The 19,738-nt window shown below is 37.0% G+C and overlaps 1 protein-coding gene across 7 annotated transcripts in view; it reads right to left on the reverse strand.

Moving 5' to 3' along the window:
- Positions 1–19,738, reverse strand: part of LOC138707810 (serine/threonine-protein kinase NIM1) — a 918,589-nt gene that overhangs the window by 57,003 nt on the left and 841,848 nt on the right. The window lies entirely within an intron of this gene.

A 19,738-nucleotide genomic window follows, 5' to 3' on the forward strand; every position in this document is an offset into this window, starting at 1 on the left:
AACCAATCCACCATTTGCCTTTTCAAATAGCTAGATTCCAAGATCGAGGAAATCACTAAAACTGGATCAGATTGACCGACCATGACATTTGAATCGGGACCGCCCGAATACGAGTTCAGTGCTTTACCACTGAGCCGCCTCGCTTGTTCATGCATTTATCTTGATCTCATGGAAGAAACAAACTCATGGACGAATCATTACAGCCTACATTATGGGTGTTCAAACGCCTACAGAACCAGGAGATATTGCAAATCAAGCATGTTCTGCTAAGGTCAATAACTTTCCATATAAAATAGGAAAAACGACCTTAAAGAATATGCGCTACGGGTTGCTTACGTCAGGGGTTACCTCGTACGAGTTACAATTGGACATCTATGATGTTCAATATTTTTGTTTGTTTTTATGATCCTCGCCTGCCATAGCTGTGGTCTGGAACATGGGGATAAGAAGTGCAACAGTGAATGGTTTCTGGAAAAAAAATTAAGACGTACAGAAAGACGAAAACAATAAAGTGTCCTTCCTAGGAACTATGCGGTAACATTTCTTTTGTAATGTCTGCTTTGTTGCTTCGCAACGCGTTCATAACTGCAGTATTCTGACTTACTAAAGGAAACTAACTCTTAAGCGAAAGATACAGGTGTGACAGAATCTGCAATTGTTATATTACGACCATTGTTTAACCACTTTCCAATAAGGTCCGTGCCAATTTGGGAATCCCGATTCACATCCCTCTGCACATTCGGTTGTTTTTCCAAAATGAACTTCTCTATTCAATGGAAAAGGATTGGCAGAGCCACAAGTTCACCACATTTTATTGTCATAATCGATATTTTTGCTTCTCATACACCGCAGTAAAATACATTATTGCCTCCAAAACCTACTAATTGTTCAGCCACAGTGATGTTGCTACTGTGCTAGGGGTGTATACTGAAGAAAGTCGCTGAATAAACATGTTCCAAACATCTCTAAAAGCTGCTATTCAGTCCTCTGTCTGCCTTTGTGGTCTGGTTTGTTTGTTATCAAGTCGTAAGAACTGTGTAATTGCTTGGAATATTTTCAGTCTTATAGTTGTTCTAAATATAGATCTGCCACGTTCATCGTTACACAATTCAGACAGATCTTCACGTCCACATTGGTAAGCTCCAGCAGATATCAAAATGCCAATGTGCGCCTCTACGTCAAAGGAAAACTAATTAATCACAAAATAAATTAATTGTCAACAATTCAAATATTCTAATTAAACTTCCCTACAATGGAAATCCTATCAGTAACATCATATATATAGAATGGATGGTAACCTCTGCACCAGAATGAAAGTGGTAATAGATCAATCTAAATAAGTTCTTCCTCTAACATTCACCGTTTCAGAGGAAATCATTATGCTTCTATGAAGCATTTGGCAACATCAAGACTACTGCAATAACTCTACCAAGCGCGGTCTGCACTCCTTACCGTCCCCACCCCTTTGCTGTACTCAGTCGATGACGCGCGACAGTGCGCTGCGTTGCAAGATTTATTTTAACGATTTTCAAATTCATGACTAAACGGTTTGACAAGCAAAAAAAGAAAAAAGATTGACGACCTTAACTGTTCAGATTATTTTTATCTATTTGCTTGTATAGCAATCAGCCATTTCTCTTGGGCCATTACCGTAATAGAGCGCTGCAAACATTGGGCAAAGCCTTTTTTTTCTGCTTAATGGTGCTCCATCGAAGGAAAAGTGTAATAAAATTTTGTTAATTTAACATGTAGAATCATCATTTAACTTTTGGTGCATCGGTCCTCTTCCACCCTGTACACAATAATTATTTAAAATTATTAAACATTATTGCACAGTCAAAGCAACAAGCGATGATTCAAATGTCCGGCGACATATACAAATCCCATTATTAGTGATTTAGGTACCTCCGAACCTCCGTATGTCAATGTGGAGGGACTCCGTCTTGTTGATAAATGAACCCCTGTTTCTTCTCGTCCTCGAGTTGTGACATCAGCCAATTTCTTAAATCAACACCTATCAGGCATATGGATTGGTCGTGCAACGGACGCAGACAGCAACTCCTGCATATGGCCACCACGTTTACCGGATTTCAGTGTGCGATTTTTTTCTGTGGGGTTTCGTTAAGGACAATATTTGCATACCTCCACTTCCAGCGACGTTGGCCGAATTGTGAAGGCACATTAACACAAAAATCAGGAACGTCACACAAAACATGTTTGAGAGGATTTGGCAAGAATGGGAGCACCGCCTGGACGTTTTCCGTATTACACGTGGAGCTCACATCTAATGTCAGTATAAAACTTCGAACTTTCTTCTTTCAAATGGCGCTAAGGTCATGTACGAGTATTTAAATTCAGTATTGGTGAAACTGTAGCCTTCTGAAACCGTCCAAAAATTTGTAACCACGGTGTATTATGACTTTCCGATATCTATTTCTTTATTGTTAATGCTGTTTCTGCTCATTTTATCTTTCATTTCATGCGCTTAAAACGCCTCTGGTACCTCGAGTTTATAATTCCGCGAACTCCGGTTCCATACACTGAAATGACTTGAGCAATATAATGGTGGACAAAATTGGAGGATTTAGAGTTCTCTCGTGAACCTCTCGTTTCCTTCAGCACTATAGATTATATTTAATTCCACCAAAATTCCTCAATTCATCCTACTCTTTCTTTCATTTCATATTATTCCATGAGCTATAGCCTACGCTTTTCAGTGCAAAGTAGCTATACGATCTTGGGTGTTATAGATTGGGGACGGCCAGACAGTTGATAGTTCTGTACGCAACGTTCACGACTGCGTCCTTAGCTGAACGGGGATGCTCGATGGTTGGTATCTCTTGGCGAATCAGAGGTATTCCTGGCGTCCCTCGCTATTTTCCGTGAATGGTCATGCCGATCGGGGCACGCCTAAGTTGCGTCCTCCTGGTGTTTAGAGAGTGATCGATGTTATCTAGTGACCGTTAAGAGACCTGTCTATATCGTCTCTGCGGAAGACATGAGAAAACAAGGCTCTTGGCTCGGCTCCCATCTCTCCTTCCTGCCTAAGCAAAAGCTCGAGAGGAGCCGAGCAGAGCTCTCTTCAGCGGCCCGACTCTTCTCGAGCTTTATGTTTAGCAGATTGCTTTGCGGTAGGTGTTATCCTCGACAGTGACTCCGATACACTAACTAACCTAGCCTGGCAGTGAAACAAAGAAACATAAATTACAACCTTAAATTGCACGGAGAATATTTACTTTTATCTATGCATACAGAAAAAAATTTGCTATCTAAATCGGAATCATATAATATGCTTATATCATAATTTGCATATTTATTTTCCTTAAATCTAGCTTTTAATGAAAATCGCTAAATAAAATAAACTGATAGAATATTTATGTAGACCTACACTAGTCAAATCCTTCCAGTATGATAAACATCTGAAAGAAAATAAATTACTTTTCACAGAATAACGACTGAAAGTTTCATTCTTCTAAAAGAAACTTAATTGAACACATTTGTGGAAACAATTCAAATGTCTTCAACTTAAAATTTCATTCAATAAATAATATTTGTCACGTTCCCAAATGCAACGAGAATTCAAACTGTTATAAGAAAATGTTGACTCTCTTACTAAACGTAAATAAAAGCTTGCTACAATCATAATTATAGGCCTAATTATTGCATGGAATTATTTCACTATATCTGTAGCAATGAATAACAGGAACCACATGGTCGATTCCTAAGGAATAGAAAGATTTCTGTGAAGGAAAACCATATCATTCACATTACCAGGATGCAAACTTGAACGTCTCTCATCGAGTATTAACTCTGCTATACTGAAAACGCGTTCGCTGGGTGCGATTGTGGCTGGCACACATAGAATTTTCTTAGCCACACGTGCTAGGTTGGGAAATACCTTTTCGTGACTCTTCAACGACATAACCAAATTTGCGGCTACCGAACGGTAAACATTAATGTCTCTGTCGATTATGGAGGACGTTTATTTACACTTTTTGGAAGAGTTTATATATCAATAAACATGAACAGCAATCGAGAACTATGTAATGCAGGTATACTTGTTTTTTTGAAAGATGGGACATGACGGGAGCGTTGCGATCGGAAAAACAACTGAATCCGTGCGTTTTTTTAAAGCGCTTCAGTAAAGCGCTTCATGCATTTGCTGCAGCAAAATGTGGATCGAAAAAAAACGTAAGTAGGTCAACTGACTGCAAAATGGTGGACAATTAATATTAGCTTCTATTTCTGCCGTAATAAATTTAACCCTAAAAGAACCAAACATGTTAAATAATTTCGACTTCCATGATAATTACATGGAATTATTACTAGACGATTTTGACAATAATAAACGTTGCAAAAGACCAAAACACACATTCCGCCATGATGGATCGTGCAGCAAACTCGTAAAGCGAAGTTCTGATTTGCTGCACGCTTGCTACAGCGCTGCTGCAGCGACGGTGAAGCAAATGTAATAAAAGAACGGTCTTGCTGCAGCGCTTTACGTCTTGCTTTAAAAAAAAACGCACGGAATGCCACATAGCGTGGTAGGCCTGTTGCTATGGTAACAACGGTTGAGTTGCCAAAGTTACATTTCTCACGTGGCGAGTGCTTAATAGCTCTCTTGGTGACACTTACTGTGCACACAATGTTAGCATTATTGGTACGTTTCATCTTTGATTCTCTGTCGATTTTTGTATTGTTTTCTTACCTTCGCGTCAATTATTGTCAATGAATGTTTTAACGTCTGCCATCTTAACGACAATTGCTAGCTTCCATCAGCTGGCAGCGTGGTAGTCCATATTGGCAACATGGCACTGTAGTTCGAAGCTCGGCCGCTTAACTGTCATGTCCCATCTTTCAAAAAGCAAGTATAGAGCTGCGAGCCTGAGAGTTAAACCATAGTCTAGTACAGCGGTTCCCAAACTTTTTCAGCCACGGAGCCCTTTTTGAAGCAAAAGATTCTCGTGGAGCCCCAAGTAATTTTTAGTTTTTAGTTATAGCCTATCTATGTTCTATGAAGCATATTACACCGATGCGTATATAAAAGTATGAATAATAAGATATATTAATAATAATAATAATGTGAAAGATTACTGGAGATAATGTTATTTAAATCTACAAAATGATATAACAACTAGTTAAGATATTTAAAAAATGTTACAATGTTGCATGTACACTGGAAGTTAATGTAAGAATGTGCGTGTTTCTTGAGGCAGAGTTTGTCACAGAAGTGAGTTTGAAGACGTATATCTTCTTCTGTGTCCAAACAAATGCGATTGTTTTTTGCAGCCGTGTACCACGACAAGGCCGATTCATAGAGATACGTAGTACCAAAAGACAGTAAGATAAATTTAACTTTTGAACTTAATATCAAAAGATCCTCCCCTAACTGAGCCCAAAATTCCAGAAGTGGTTTGCTTTTAAATGATGCCTGACACCATGTTTATAAGGACCTCGAACAAATAATAAATTAAATAATCATTAAGAAAAAATAAATACAGCACGCAAAAACTTACATATAAAATAATTTAAAAGCAAATAAATAAGCAAGAATAAAACTCCTCATATTCTGCCGCAGTGAGGGCTGCTGGTTTTGACTTCACTGGGAATGGATCTACTTCTTTCGAATCGTTTCCTGAGTGTCCCTTGGCAAGTATGAATTCATATTTTGAAGCAAATATTGTCAAGGTGTTATTTAATTATTGCTATGAATGAGTCATTCATTGTTGTGTTATTTAATTCTAAGTTTGAAATCAATTATTCTCGACGCTTTCTATGTAGAACGCTATCTTTTTCTTCAGCGCGGAAATTTTGTCAGCATTGAATATAGTCTTCCGTTTACCTCGTATGGATGTGTTGAATTAGTTAATTAAAAAAAAGTCTGCCAAGTAACATAACTTTCACAACCATTCCTGTTCATTCAAATAATCTGGTAGCAAATTATTTTGGTCCTTCGAAAGTAAAGAAACTTCCGTTCAAAGTTAAACTAAGCGGGATAACGCTTTATCACGCGACAACCATCGCACTTCTATGTGTAATAACAATAACGTGTGTAGGCCTATACTTCCGATAACTTTGCACAGAATACTGAGTAGCCTACACTGCAAAGGTCGTGCCTTAACAAAGTTGATAATTTTGACGACGTTGTGTAGTACTTGTTTTAATAACGCTGGCATTTTTTTTTTCCTTGCGAGAGAATGTTGGTGTAGTACACAATGACTACTTGTGCAGTTTTTTTTAAACTTGCTTGATCCTTGTAACAGCGCCAGAAACAAGACCTACCATGGCCTTTGCGCCATCTATGCACACGTCAATGCAATTGTCCCAAGGTATCGAGACTTTAATGAAATTTCAGTACCACTTTTAGAGGATGGCAATGGCTTGCAGAACAAAATATCTTCATGAAAGGACCTAATAATTCGTACCGCACAAACGTCATTAACACAGCTAATCCGGCAACGTCCGTGGATTCGTCAAGTTGTAGCAAAAATTTCATTTAACTGATACGGAAAATTATTATATTTTTAACATCGTTTGATAGATTCTGTATTCGATTACGCACAGTGTTATTTGATAAAGACATACTGGAGATCAAGTTTGCAGTTTTATCGTCCACCATGCACTTCACTAGGTACCGTCACTAATAGTGGTTTCATAAGAGTTTCAGCAAGAGTATGGTTTACCAGCAAGAGCCAGGTCATGACTAATCAAGTACGACGCTTCCAGTACTTTCTCGTTGTTTGTCTTTTACATGAGATAAAAATATTGTCTGAACTGCATGGAGTTCGTCAATTTTTTTTTAAAGTACCTAGTCTGTATTTTCATTTGTGAAATCAGGATGAATTTCGAAATGCCGTCTCTAAGGTTGGCAAGAAACAAAGAACTATTGGGCAAAACTTTGTTACATATTTCACACTGTGGACGTCCATCAGCTAACTCAGTGAATCCCATGTCCAAATGAATCGGTCATTGCAAAAAGGTCATGAGTCAACTTTTTTACGAAAATGAGTTATGCATTGAATATTGTGCTGTAGGGGTAGCCCGACCAGTCTGTGTAAGAAGATCATGAATATACTTTCAAACAGTGCTGAAATCGAAGCTTGAAATTTCCACTTCTTGCAGAAAGGTCACGAGTCTTTGACTAGTGACCTTTTTGCACTGACTGACTTTAAATCTGTAGTCGATATTCAAAATGTTCACGGGCGGGAATTAATAGTGTTTCCTGTATCCTTTTCATTTCAAATTTCATACTGATATTTGAAAGAAAGATTTTGTTGTGGGAAGATGTCAGAATCCGATTTTTCAAATTTTATCAGCTAAAATACGCAGTTCCCATCTTGCAGTCTGTTAAGCGAGCTGCAGTAGCAGAATTGATGGTTCACCGTAGAAGATCCAAAAAATTGGATGCCAATATTAATAAAATTTCTGAACTTAGTCAAAAAGAGAATAATGTTTGTGGATTGACCTTTGATTTTATGCAAAATTTGCCGCTGCCAAATATTCCTGTACAGAACATTTTTTATTTGAGACATTTATGGGTCAATGTGTCTGACATACATAATCAAAAAAACTAGTCTCTCATATTTTTATATATATCACGAAGGCAAAGCACACAAAGGTGAAAATGACGTATACTCATTTCTGTTTCATTACATCCAGAAGCATATTCCACAGAATGTAACTGAGCTGCATCTATTCTCCGACAGGTGCGCCGGTCAAAATAAAAACAACACTATGATCCGCTTTTGTTTATCCACTGTATCAACAAAGTGATTCCAAAGTATATAACGTTACTCTTTCCAATAAGAGGTCACAGCTTCCTACCAAACGACAGGGATTTTGGGACTGTGAAGAAGCTAATAAAAAGTTATGATAGGATCTATGTACCTGAGAAATATGTTATGATTAAAAAAAGTGTCTTGTAAGTTCTCAGTTGAAACCATTGATGTTGTGCCTGTAGTGGACTTTAAGCGATGTTGGTCTATTTATTACAAGAAGACTTTTCTCTCTGAGTCAAGTATGGGAAAAATTCCCAATGTACATAAAGTGTCTTTTTCTCCTAAGTGGATGGCATTTGAATACAACTCAAGCTGCCCTGGTCAAATGAAAACTGAGCAGTTCATCGATTGTTCCGGCAAAGAGAAATTCAATCTCCTTCACAGTTACAACAAGAATCCTGTTCTTCCTACAGAGTTCGCTTATCCTTCAAAACAGAAGCCTATTAATGAAAAAAAATGGAAACATTCTTAATGTGAAGAAGTATATATATTCCTGTTGAGTATACAGAGTTTTACGATCAACTTCAGGAATGGCCAACAGAAGGAGGAAAAAGAAGTTGAAAATGATAAGGAGAACTACAGACAAACAAGTAAACAAATATTTTCTCAATCTATTTTCTATCCAAAGTGTGTAGATTTTCATTAGAGTTCATTAATTATAAATAAAATACAGCTATATAGGGTGATTCACGAGGATTTACCGTCCTTTACGGAGCTTATTTCCGAAGACATTCTGAGCAAAAAATGTCATACAAACATGGGTCCTATTCTCAATATTTACAGAGTTACGTTTCATTATTGGAGCGCATTGCTGTGAAGGCCTGATCTTGGTCAGCGTGCAGTTAGCAGCCAGCGCGAGCGATACGGAAATCAAAGATAGCCGTATGCAGTTACGTAGAGCGACGAGTGCCGTTCACAAGCGTGCGGCCAAGCGTACTCAAGCGAAATTATTGAGAATAGAAACTATGTTTATATGACTTTTTTGCTCAAAATGTCTTCAGAAATAAGCTCCGTAAAGAACGGTAAATGCTTGTGAATCATCCTGTATAATATGAAAGTAGTACGCATAAGTGTTCTCATTCTTTGTATATTGGTGTATTAAACAATTTATGTAATTAGAACACTATTTGCTAAAAATATACTTTATTAATTGGTCAAATGTGAACGTTCATTGCAAAAAGGTCATGAGTAATCGATTTTAAAAATGTGTTTTATGCCAAACAAAAAATTTTAAATGAAAAGTATATAATGCAATATTTTCCTCGATAACGCTTTAATCATTGACAGTCGTATGAGAATTAAAAATTAGGTAGTTTATGCTGTAGGTAGTTTTTTCTTTCTCCTGAATGACCGATTCAAATATGAATCACAATAATTTCGTTTTTTAATTCCTTTCAATAGTCCTACCTCTACACTAGACATCGTAGACTCTGAAGCAGGATCATGTTCAACATATTCCGTACTTAATCTCAAGGAATTCGCATTATCTGCTTTTAAAGTAAGGTTACAGCAGTTATTATGCCTCTTTAACTGAGCACTGGTTGATAGCTGATGATTCTCGGGTATCACGGAGCCCGTCTTAAGCCACAGTTCCATTTCAACGAAAGTTTAGCTAACACTTCTGCAAACAAATTAACATGCAGGTATATTGTTTTAGGCAACATAACAGTCATTAGAATGTAGATTCCACGTATGACGATTAACAAACGCTGCCTGCTTGGTATATAAAACATAAAATAAATTTCGAGAATCATCGAGTACTTGGCAAGCAAGAAACATTGAGATAGTTCCAGTAACGAGTAGATCTATTATAGGTGCTTATAGCAAGAAAACTGAAACTATTTTCTGAGAAATTATTTTCGCTTGATGAAAGTAGATTGCGTTTTTCTTGCTGGAGACTAGATGGAAGCAGCAATTTTTATCATCTTCATAACTGCCGCGGACGGAGCCCCAAGGGCTCCGCGGAGCACACTTTGGGAACCGCTGGTCTAGTATATACAGCCTCGAAGCTTGAGTTTATGAGGGTACTAGGAACAATAGACTGTGCAGGTACTATTTCACATTGTCTGTAACAGGGCCGGGCAGAGAGCGGCTCCATTTAATCTGCCAGAGCTGCTTTCGCTCCGAAAGGCACTTCAATTCCAATCCAGAGCAGAACGCTCACGCAGTGGCGGACTCGCATTACAGCTACCTTCCCTGCATTAATATAACAATAGCCACGGTTGTTCTAGTCATTCAGTCTGTCAGTACATAATAGTTTATAAGGATATTACCTCAATCCATTGTACAGTACAGACTTTATAACACTCTTATTAATTTAATGAAATAAACTTCGCTCTATGCACACACACAAATCAATAGGCTTATTTACATAACGCATACGCACATACTACAATCTCCTCACCGCGGTTCTACGAGACAGGCGTATGGCTTCCCCTTCCCCTACTTGCTGTGGACAGAGTTCATCTGCCAATATAATTAAATATCGCTTGATGAATTTACCTTCGTTGAATGTTTTCAATTCCTTTGCAATTTCGTGCCAAATTGTAGCTAATTGTCATAGCCGATTCACTAAGTGCATTATTGTCATTCTGTTAATATACAGAGTGTTTAAAAAATACGGGGCATAATTTTAGGTATGTATTTCCCACATGTAGACAATCAAAATAGTTCATTACAACATGTGTCCGGAAATGCTTCATTTCCGAGTTATGGCCTTCACAACATTGAAATTCACCGGAACGTTTTTCTTTCCGCAGGTCGTTGTCATTACAGAAGATGTTCAAAATGTCCACCTCCTGCTTGAATACAGACCTCACATCGATGTCTCATTGACCTGCGAACATGATCCCAAACTCCAGGAGTATTGCGTATGTCCTAAGAACATGCCACAATTCGATTCCAAAGGGATTCCAAATCAGTCACCGGAGACGAATAAACCAATGATTTTAAATGGCCCCACAAGTAGAAATCGAGAGGGTTCAGATCAGGTGAGCGTGGAGGCCAAGCAATTGGGCCACCTCTACTTATCCATCGATCAGGAAACCTTCGATCCAAGTACCGGCGAGCCGCACGACTCAAGTGTGCAGGAGCGCCATCATGCAAGAAGTGAATGTGTTGAAGATTGATCAGTGGAGTGTCTTCTAAAACATGAGGTATGGTGTTTTCCAGGAAGTTTGTGTACGCCTGCCCCGTAAGTCTATTTACAAGTACATGGGGTCCAACTAATCGATCACCAATGATACCGGCCCACATGTTGAGGGAGAACCGCACCTGGTGATGAGATGGAACAGTTGCACGTGGGTTTTCATACGCCCATACATGCTGATTGTGGAAATTTGTTATGCCATCTCGTGTGAACTGTGCTTCATCTGTAAATAATACTAAGGCAGGAAAGTTCAGATTTACACCACACTGCTGCAACAACCACCACTGACAGAACCTAACTCGTGCAGGGTAATCTGCTGGTGACAGGGCCTGTACACGTTGCAAATGATAAGGATACAATTGATACTCTTTCAACAGTCTCCAGACAGTCGTATGAGGAACATTGACTTGCAACGCTACCCTTCGTGTGCTGACAGAAGGAGTCATGTTCACAGCCTCCAGAATCTCCTCCTGTACTTCTGGAGTTGTAGATCTTGGTCGTCCCCTTCCCAAACCAGCATCTTCCGATCTGGACATTGTCGCTGTGGGTACCTCTCCTGGTACAAACGACGAGCCAGCGCAGCATTGCCGTCCGCCTTAACGTACATGAAGTGTATCTCTGCCAGCTCTTGATTTGAATACATGTCGCACAGTCTAACGCCTACACAACACTGAATATAACCTTCGCCTCGGAATGAACTGTCAGAGTGCCCTCTTAATGTCTCCTTTGACGGCAACGACCTGCGGAAAGAAAAAATGTTCCGGTGAATTTCAATGTTGTGAAAGCCATAACTCGGAAATAAAGCATTTCCGGACACATGTTGTAATGAACTATTTTGATTGTCTACATGTGGGAAATACATACCTGAAATTATGCCCCGTATTTTTTAAACACTCTGTATACTATAATATAATATAATATAATATAATATAATATAATATAATATAATATAATATAATATAATATAATATAATATAATATAATATAATATAATATGATATGATAAATGATACGATACGATACGATATGATATATGATATGACCTTAAATTAATACAACTTAAAGACAAATGTTTCTCAGGTACCTTATATTAGAGTATTTATTTGATATTTACATCGCATTCCTATAGTCAATTTAGTAATATATAATTTTAAATTATACAAATATAATATATCATAGTATAGTGTATTACAGTTTATGATATATAATATGATATATGATATATCATGAACTGTAATATACTATACTATGATATATCATAATACTTGTATAATTTAAAATTATATATTACTAAATGTATAATAACCTATAATGCAATGTAAATATCAAATAGATACTCTAATATAATGTACCTGAGAAACATTTTCTTTAAGTTGTATTAATTTATGGTGTTCATTACCAACATATTTGTCATATTCAGTAGCATGTTGTAAAGAATAATATCGTTGGATATTGAACCTCTTAATCAGTTGGAGTGTTTTGTGCCAAATGAAATACTTTGCTAATCCACTGCTCTCTACCAAAAAGAACTCCTCCTCCCATGATACATTAAACGCATTGGGAATAGCGTGACGGTTTAGTTTATGAGCGGAAGGTCCGTCTTCAAAGTTCGCTATTATACTGCAGAGTCACCACTGCACCGACACAGAATGACGTACAGTATGCATACGTCAGAGCGCTCGCAAGATTCGCTCTTTAAAGCACACAGCGCTCATTTCTCAGAATCACGTAATGTGCCCAGCCCTGGTCTGTAATGAGGCGATAGTAGCGATCCTAGTGGTTAGCAACTATCTATGGATGCATATTTACTACTTATTGAGCTTTGTGACTGTATATACTAGACTGTGGTTAAACCCCGGCCCGTCGGCTCCTGTAAGCTCGTGATCCTAGTTCCACTTGGTGTGAAAATGAAGAGCTTACTTTTGTATTGCCGGTTGCCTAGTAAGCGAGAAAAGACCAAGCAAAGCTCGAGCTGTTCTCATCTCTACTCTGCGGTATCTCTAAAGTAAAAAAATTCAGCCGTAGATTCGTTTCATTCACCATATCTCTACCTTCTAATAAGGAATATTCAGTTAATGGACCTGCTGATAGATATTCGAACGCCCCTTCTGTACACTCAAACACTCCTAGACTCCTGAACCCTGTTTTTAGTGCATTGACATCGGTTGTCCTATCCTTAGGAATGATTCCATCCTAGCTGAAAGCATTAATTCAAAATACTGAATGGAACATGGTAAAAAAGTTATCAGACCTCTCCTTGTACATTAAATCGTTACTCATACCGTCATATCAGTCCATACGCAAGAGGAATGGATTAAGTCGCACCGTATTTGTTAAAGGCTTATGACAGCATTGAAAATCTCCCTCGCTCCGTATGTATGAGCGATTTTAAACATGTGCACAGTTCAGATATTTTAATGCATTTCACAAGTAATGTCACCAGAGGGGAAAATAGTCATAAAGACTTAAAAATTCCATTGCAAAAAATGTGATATAGAAAAACTATGAAGTGATGTGTACAACTTGAATACGGAACAGAAACCTTCAGATTGGAACAAAAATAATAATTATTATATTAGAGTTTCAAGTACTTGGGTACTACAGAATTTAATTGATAGTTCCCTATAATAACAGAATTACTGAGATTGACTACTGATTTAGAAATTTCATCTTGTGTCGGAAACAGTGTTTTGAACAAGGAAACGTCAATGAGCAATCATTATCCTTGTAAATGATAACGATCTACCAAAGAAAAGCATTCTATTCTTATACTTGTTATGTATAACTGAAGCAATTGATGTCAAGCAGCATGAACACAGGAAATTCTCGAAGTAGAAACATAATAATGATACCGCAGTTCAAGTTTTCGTATCAAATTATTTATAAGTGGATCTCACAAGAAGGCCAATTTATTGTAATCACATTCACGGCACACCACACTTCGATCTTAGAATCACGTAGTAGACTACGATGCCTCAGTCTTGGATTTTGTGTTGATCAGTACCGATTATTTCGACTGTTCATTCGGCTCTATTTCTTTTTACGAAACAAAAGTAATGTTGCCCGGTACGCATCCGTAATTTTGGAACAATTTTTTCGACACTTGACTGAAGAACGAATGCATTATGTGTTTCAATAAGACGGGACTACAGTTCATAAAGCTCGGACTTAATTCCGTGCGATCGTCTTTTGTTTTGAAGAGTTGGAAAATTCAAATACCTTGGAGCAACAGTAACAAATATAAAAGGTACTCGGAAGGTAATTAAACGCAGAATAAATATGGGAAATGCCTGTTATTATTCGGTTGAGAAGCTTTTGTCATCCAGTCTGCTCTCAAAAAAGTTGAAAGTTAAAATGTATAAGAGTTATATTACCGTTGTTCTGTATGGTTGTGAAACTTGGACTTTTAATTTGCGCGAGGAACAAGGCTAAGGGTGTTTGAGAATAAGGTTCTTAGAAAAATATTTAGTGCTAAGAGGGATGAAGTTATAGGAGAATGGAAAAAGTTACACAACGCAGAACTGCAAGCATTGTATTCGTCATCTGACGTAATTAGGAACATTAAATCCAGACGTTTGAGATGGGCAGGGCATATAGCACTTATGGGCGAATCCAGAAATGCATATATAGTGTTAGTCGGGAGGCCGGATGGAAAAATACCTTTGGGGAGGTCGAAACGTAGATGGAAGTATAATATTGAAATGGATTTGAGGGAGTGGGATATGATGGTAGGGACTGGATTAATCTTGCTCAGGACAGGGACCGATGGCGAGCTTATGTGAGGGCGGCAATGAACCTCAGGGTTCTTTAAAAGCCATTTGTAAGTATGCTATAGTCTTCGGTGACAGGGTACGGAGCGATTGTCGTTGTAGAAAAATATCGGTGGCTAAGAAGTGATACCTTGTAGCCACAAAAATGGTCACTTAATTTAAATACATTATTATTTAGATTAACTTCGTTATCATTATGTTAACAAAATTGAACAGCTAGCTAACATTGAGTTCTTGAGTAGATCTTCCAAAGCAGAAACATAAAATATTAGTCTAATTTGAGAAAAATTAATTTTTTAAAACAGCCTTTTGATTCACCTGCAAATTCACAGATACGAGGTATCACTTCATAGCCATCGACGTGACAATGTATATTCTACAGTAATATCACTATAGGTTTTGATTTATCTAGAGAAAATCGAAACTCGAGTGGGATTTAATTGACTATTACACGATTAGGAGGAAGTATATAAAGATTAGAAGAAATAAAGGACGCTAAAACAATAAAATATTGACTTACTGAAATACTGAACTGTATTGAAAATGTATTATTATACCATCTCATCATTACAAATATTCCGCTAGATGGCAGTGGTGTGTTATGATCAGCTGTTCTCTTGTTACCAGTTGTGCCAACTATACAATCTTCATTGAACTCTATAAACGAATAGTAGTCAAGAAGGCTTTGTTGATTCATTTTTGTTAAAACAGTTACATTCCACGTCAATTATCAATATATGTTAAGCAATATCTGATACGTTACTATCTATAATCTCACACAGCAGAAGCTATAACATAACCTAAATAATATAAACAAGATAAATGATAGAAAACTTTTAATTAAGGATGATGAAATAAACATGAATCTTTTTAAAAGATACAATTAGTGAGAGTACAATGTTGGCAAACAAAGAAACAAATGCTAGGGAAGTGATATAACCAACAAATGCTATGGAGGTGATAAAAATTGTAGGATAAACAGTTATGATTCGTTGAAGCACGTCGTTCCGTACCGTTCTCTTGATCAAAAGTAGTATGACGTAGTAAAAGTGTAATAGTCTATATCAGCGTTTCTCAAACTATGGTCCGCGGACAACCTGTGGTCCTCGAGTTCTGCTCTTGTGGTCCTTCAAAAAAGATAGAAGAAAAAATAAAATTCCATCGAATTGCATATCATACTATAGCTTAAAATCTCAGAGTTTGGAAATGACACATGGCAATAGCCTTTCATTTTTTCTCCCAATATTAATATTTTATGAAATTTCTTACCCTACCCGTCTACCCACTTCCCACTCTACTCTCAACAACAAAAGAGGGATTTAGAGCACTATGAACGTGGCGTTTCTCGCCATATTTCCCCTGCATATCTGGCGCCGGGCCTGTAACCCAGCCAGGGACCACCCGAATTGATAACAGAGGACCAAAGTACCGAACCTTTTCATGTATTGATGACTTTCTTGACAGTTTTGCCGACACCCAGTCTGCACATTGAAATGGGCACGTACTGTACGTCGTACACCAATAATAGAATGGGCCAAATTGCATCTTTACTTGTTCAAAATCGGGCATGTTACTGCATTATTTTTTTATTTGTTTTTCCAGATGACAATATAAGAAATTTTAAACTCTATTTTAAAATCCGACAGATTTACTTTTTACACTTGCGTGTTTCATCTCTAAGTGCCGTTTCAATTTCGCGGGTTTCATACACTCGTTTTAAGGCACTTCGTAACAAACAACGCACCGAGGTTTTGATTCACTCTCGTTGCCACACCAAGTAAATCCAAGTGTCAAATAACTCTTCTCATATTTACGAAAATATTTTTTCTTTGAAATAGCTACCACTAGGACACTAGGACTAGATATTTCTTTAATGACACTATAATCAATATATTTCTTTACACACAGCTTTTGAACTATTAGCACTGCATAAATGAAGTGTATCATCATGTTCCTTTCTTTTCAAAGATCCGGATCGAAGTCAATTTTCCATTATTTATAATGGGCACTATTAACAGAGATATGGACAACTAACTTACTAGCGTGTACCACATAAGAAGGATTTCAAACAACTAACTGCTAACAGGCAAGCGATGAATCGGCAATGCACAGAATTTGTTATAAGTTACTTGTGATTGGCTACAAAACATATAAATAGAGAAGTATTATAATTAATTAATTAATTCTACTTTAAAATATAAGTATACTGGTATTAAAATATGCTACAAAAATGATAAATTTACTTTCGAAGGAAACAAGAGTAAGATGGTCCGCGAAACTGTTCTGACTTAAAAAAGTGGTCCCCACTTCAAAAAAGTTTGAGAAACACTGGTCTATATTAATCGAAATATGTACAACTTCCAGTCATTTTGTTCTGGAGACCTGGTTCCGGGACTTCGCAGAATAAGAGTGATTATAGAGTAATGATGAAATGCTAATGGTAAGGGGAAACGGGAAAACCCCGAGAAAACCTCTCGCATCCACTTTATCCAAAATTTCTTCATGGCCACGACGGGGATAGAATCCAGATCGCTACAGCGGAAGGGAGATGTGCCAACCACTCGGCCACTGAGGTATAGCACACATATATACATTATTATATTTTCTTAGGGAAACAGAAATTACAACGTTTCAGAAGTTGTAATGTAGTTTCGTCTTCAGGCGAAAAAGATAGAACCAACTTTAAAACGTCGTGACCTCTATATGTTATTAGAAATACAAAAAATACAATCCAAACGTCTCCTAAATAATTCATCACTGCTTTCTCCGCTTAAGACCATAAAATAAATATTTATACGTTTAAATGCAGGCTACAAATAAATATATGCAATAGTATTTCCTTTGTTATTAAGTAAATAACTACGAATTACGAAACAAACTGCAGGTATATAATTACTAATTAACAGGCAGCGAAACTTAGTGCCAGATGAAGCAGGTATACAGGGTGGAAGTGAAATAGCCTTGCAGATTTTCAGAGCGAATAGCTCATGTTGTATGTAACAAAAAACTATCATTTCATATTGGTAGAAAGTTAATAGATTTTTTTTTTAGAAAAAAATTCTCAAATGTTTAACAACCACTTCTTCGGTAACTATTGCGAGTAGGATCATGATTTTTGTCCATATCGATGGAAAAACTAATAAAGAATAATTTATCCTCTAGCGTATTTCAATATTGTGGACGGTTTTTATGTAAATTCAATTAAAAAACCTTTAAATTCAAGCCACTTCACGATGCGGGTTGGTTGCAACACAGCTAGAGAACAGCTGATCTAGTGGGACACATCGAGTTCGTTGACCTCTTACATCTGTATCACGAGAAGTGTGTGTTACCGGCGATGTTGCCGGACTGCTGAAACTTCGAACTTACTTTTCTAATGAAGCGTGCATTAATCACAAAACGTAATATATTCATTTCAGCGTACCTTATTGTCTCTTTCAATCTGCAAGGTTATTTCACTTCCACCTTGTAGATACCATTACGGGTTTGTTTACTTGCGCGTGGGTAGTCATGATCAGCAGTGGAGAGGGATAGGTAGAGACCACAGATTTTCGTATAATGACCTTAAGTGTAGAATGAATATACTGTAGTAATGTAAGGGAGTCGATAGGTAAATTAATAAATCTATTTCAGTTTGTACATAAAGACTGAAATATAAAAATAATTCAAGCATGTCAATAAACTGATGATGCAGAAAATTGCAAACTCCGAGTTACATGATTCATATTCATTGTTTGTAAATTTAAATGAATTATTCAACCAGCAAATATTGTGCAAATAAATGTTGATAATGTTAATGTACTCACAGAAAGGGTTGACACAATGAGTTCCTTCAATGATATGAAAAGTATTGATTGTAATCTAGCATTCCTTACTTCGAAAGAAATAGTCTTTAAAAAATCATCCCACACTTCCAATGTTAAAACTGACATGATTGAGACATTATGAGCTCTCATGTTGAATTATACTAAATTTACATATATCAGCTGTGTTGAAATTTGCCTGGGTCTCTTAGGCACCTTTTGAAGCAGAAAGGTTTTCCTCAAAGTATAATTTTATAGTGACCGTAGGCGCAGAATGAAAGAATATAATATTGTGACTTCCGCTTTGCTTTTTCTACAAATAAAAAAGCAGATGTTACATAATACAAGTAATGTTTTTTTTTTTCTCTCAGTGTTATAAAGTTATGTTTAATTTTAATATGTGGAATAAATTGATGCATGAAAACTTTGTTATTATTATTATTATTATTATTATTATTATTACTAATTTGTAATATAGGGTAATTTTTTATATAAAATCCCTTCCCAATTTACACGAAATTATTGCGATTATCTTAGAACTAATTAGCGATAAAAAGCAAAATATAATATTTTATAAAGATTCTTTTCAAAATTAATACGAAATTCTGTGATCTCAAGCCCATGATGTAAGTACTCGTCGACTGCAACACAAAGGAAGTAGGTAAACAGCAAACGACTGCGGTGACTACGTATTAGGAACTAAAGGTACGGTCACACGTCGCTACTTTTGCAGCGCTGCAGTACAAAAAACTGCGCAACTCTCGTACTGCGACGTGTGAACAACGGTGCAACCCGAAAAGTAGCGGCTGCCGAACCTGCTGCCCGCTACTTTTTCAAGCTGCGCGCAGTTTAAAAGTAGCGACGTGTGAACAGGGTTCTCAGGGTTGCAGTCGCAGCATTTTTGATATCGGTTTTGTTGAAACTTTTGCTGCGGTTGCGACCAGTGTTACCACCCAAATGTACCAATGACACTTTTATTGTTTGGATATATTTTAATGTGAGATGTGATGAAAATAAATGATTTGTAACAGTTAGTAAATGTACAACACAGTCTGAGAATATTTGCTGACGATATAATTCATTTTTTTAATTTTCCATAGCCTAGTTTCAAACAGGAGGGTTGCCAACATTGATTACGTGAATATGCTGTTGGTTATCATTTAAGTATATAGGCGTTTTTAAAAGCTTTATAGTAAAAATAATGCCAATTTCCGAATACTAGTTAGGACAGAAAAGCAA

The sequence above is a fragment of the Periplaneta americana genome, chromosome 10, assembly GCF_040183065.1.
Source record: "Periplaneta americana isolate PAMFEO1 chromosome 10, P.americana_PAMFEO1_priV1, whole genome shotgun sequence".
In the NCBI taxonomy this organism is placed as follows: Eukaryota; Metazoa; Arthropoda; class Insecta; order Blattodea; family Blattidae; genus Periplaneta; species Periplaneta americana.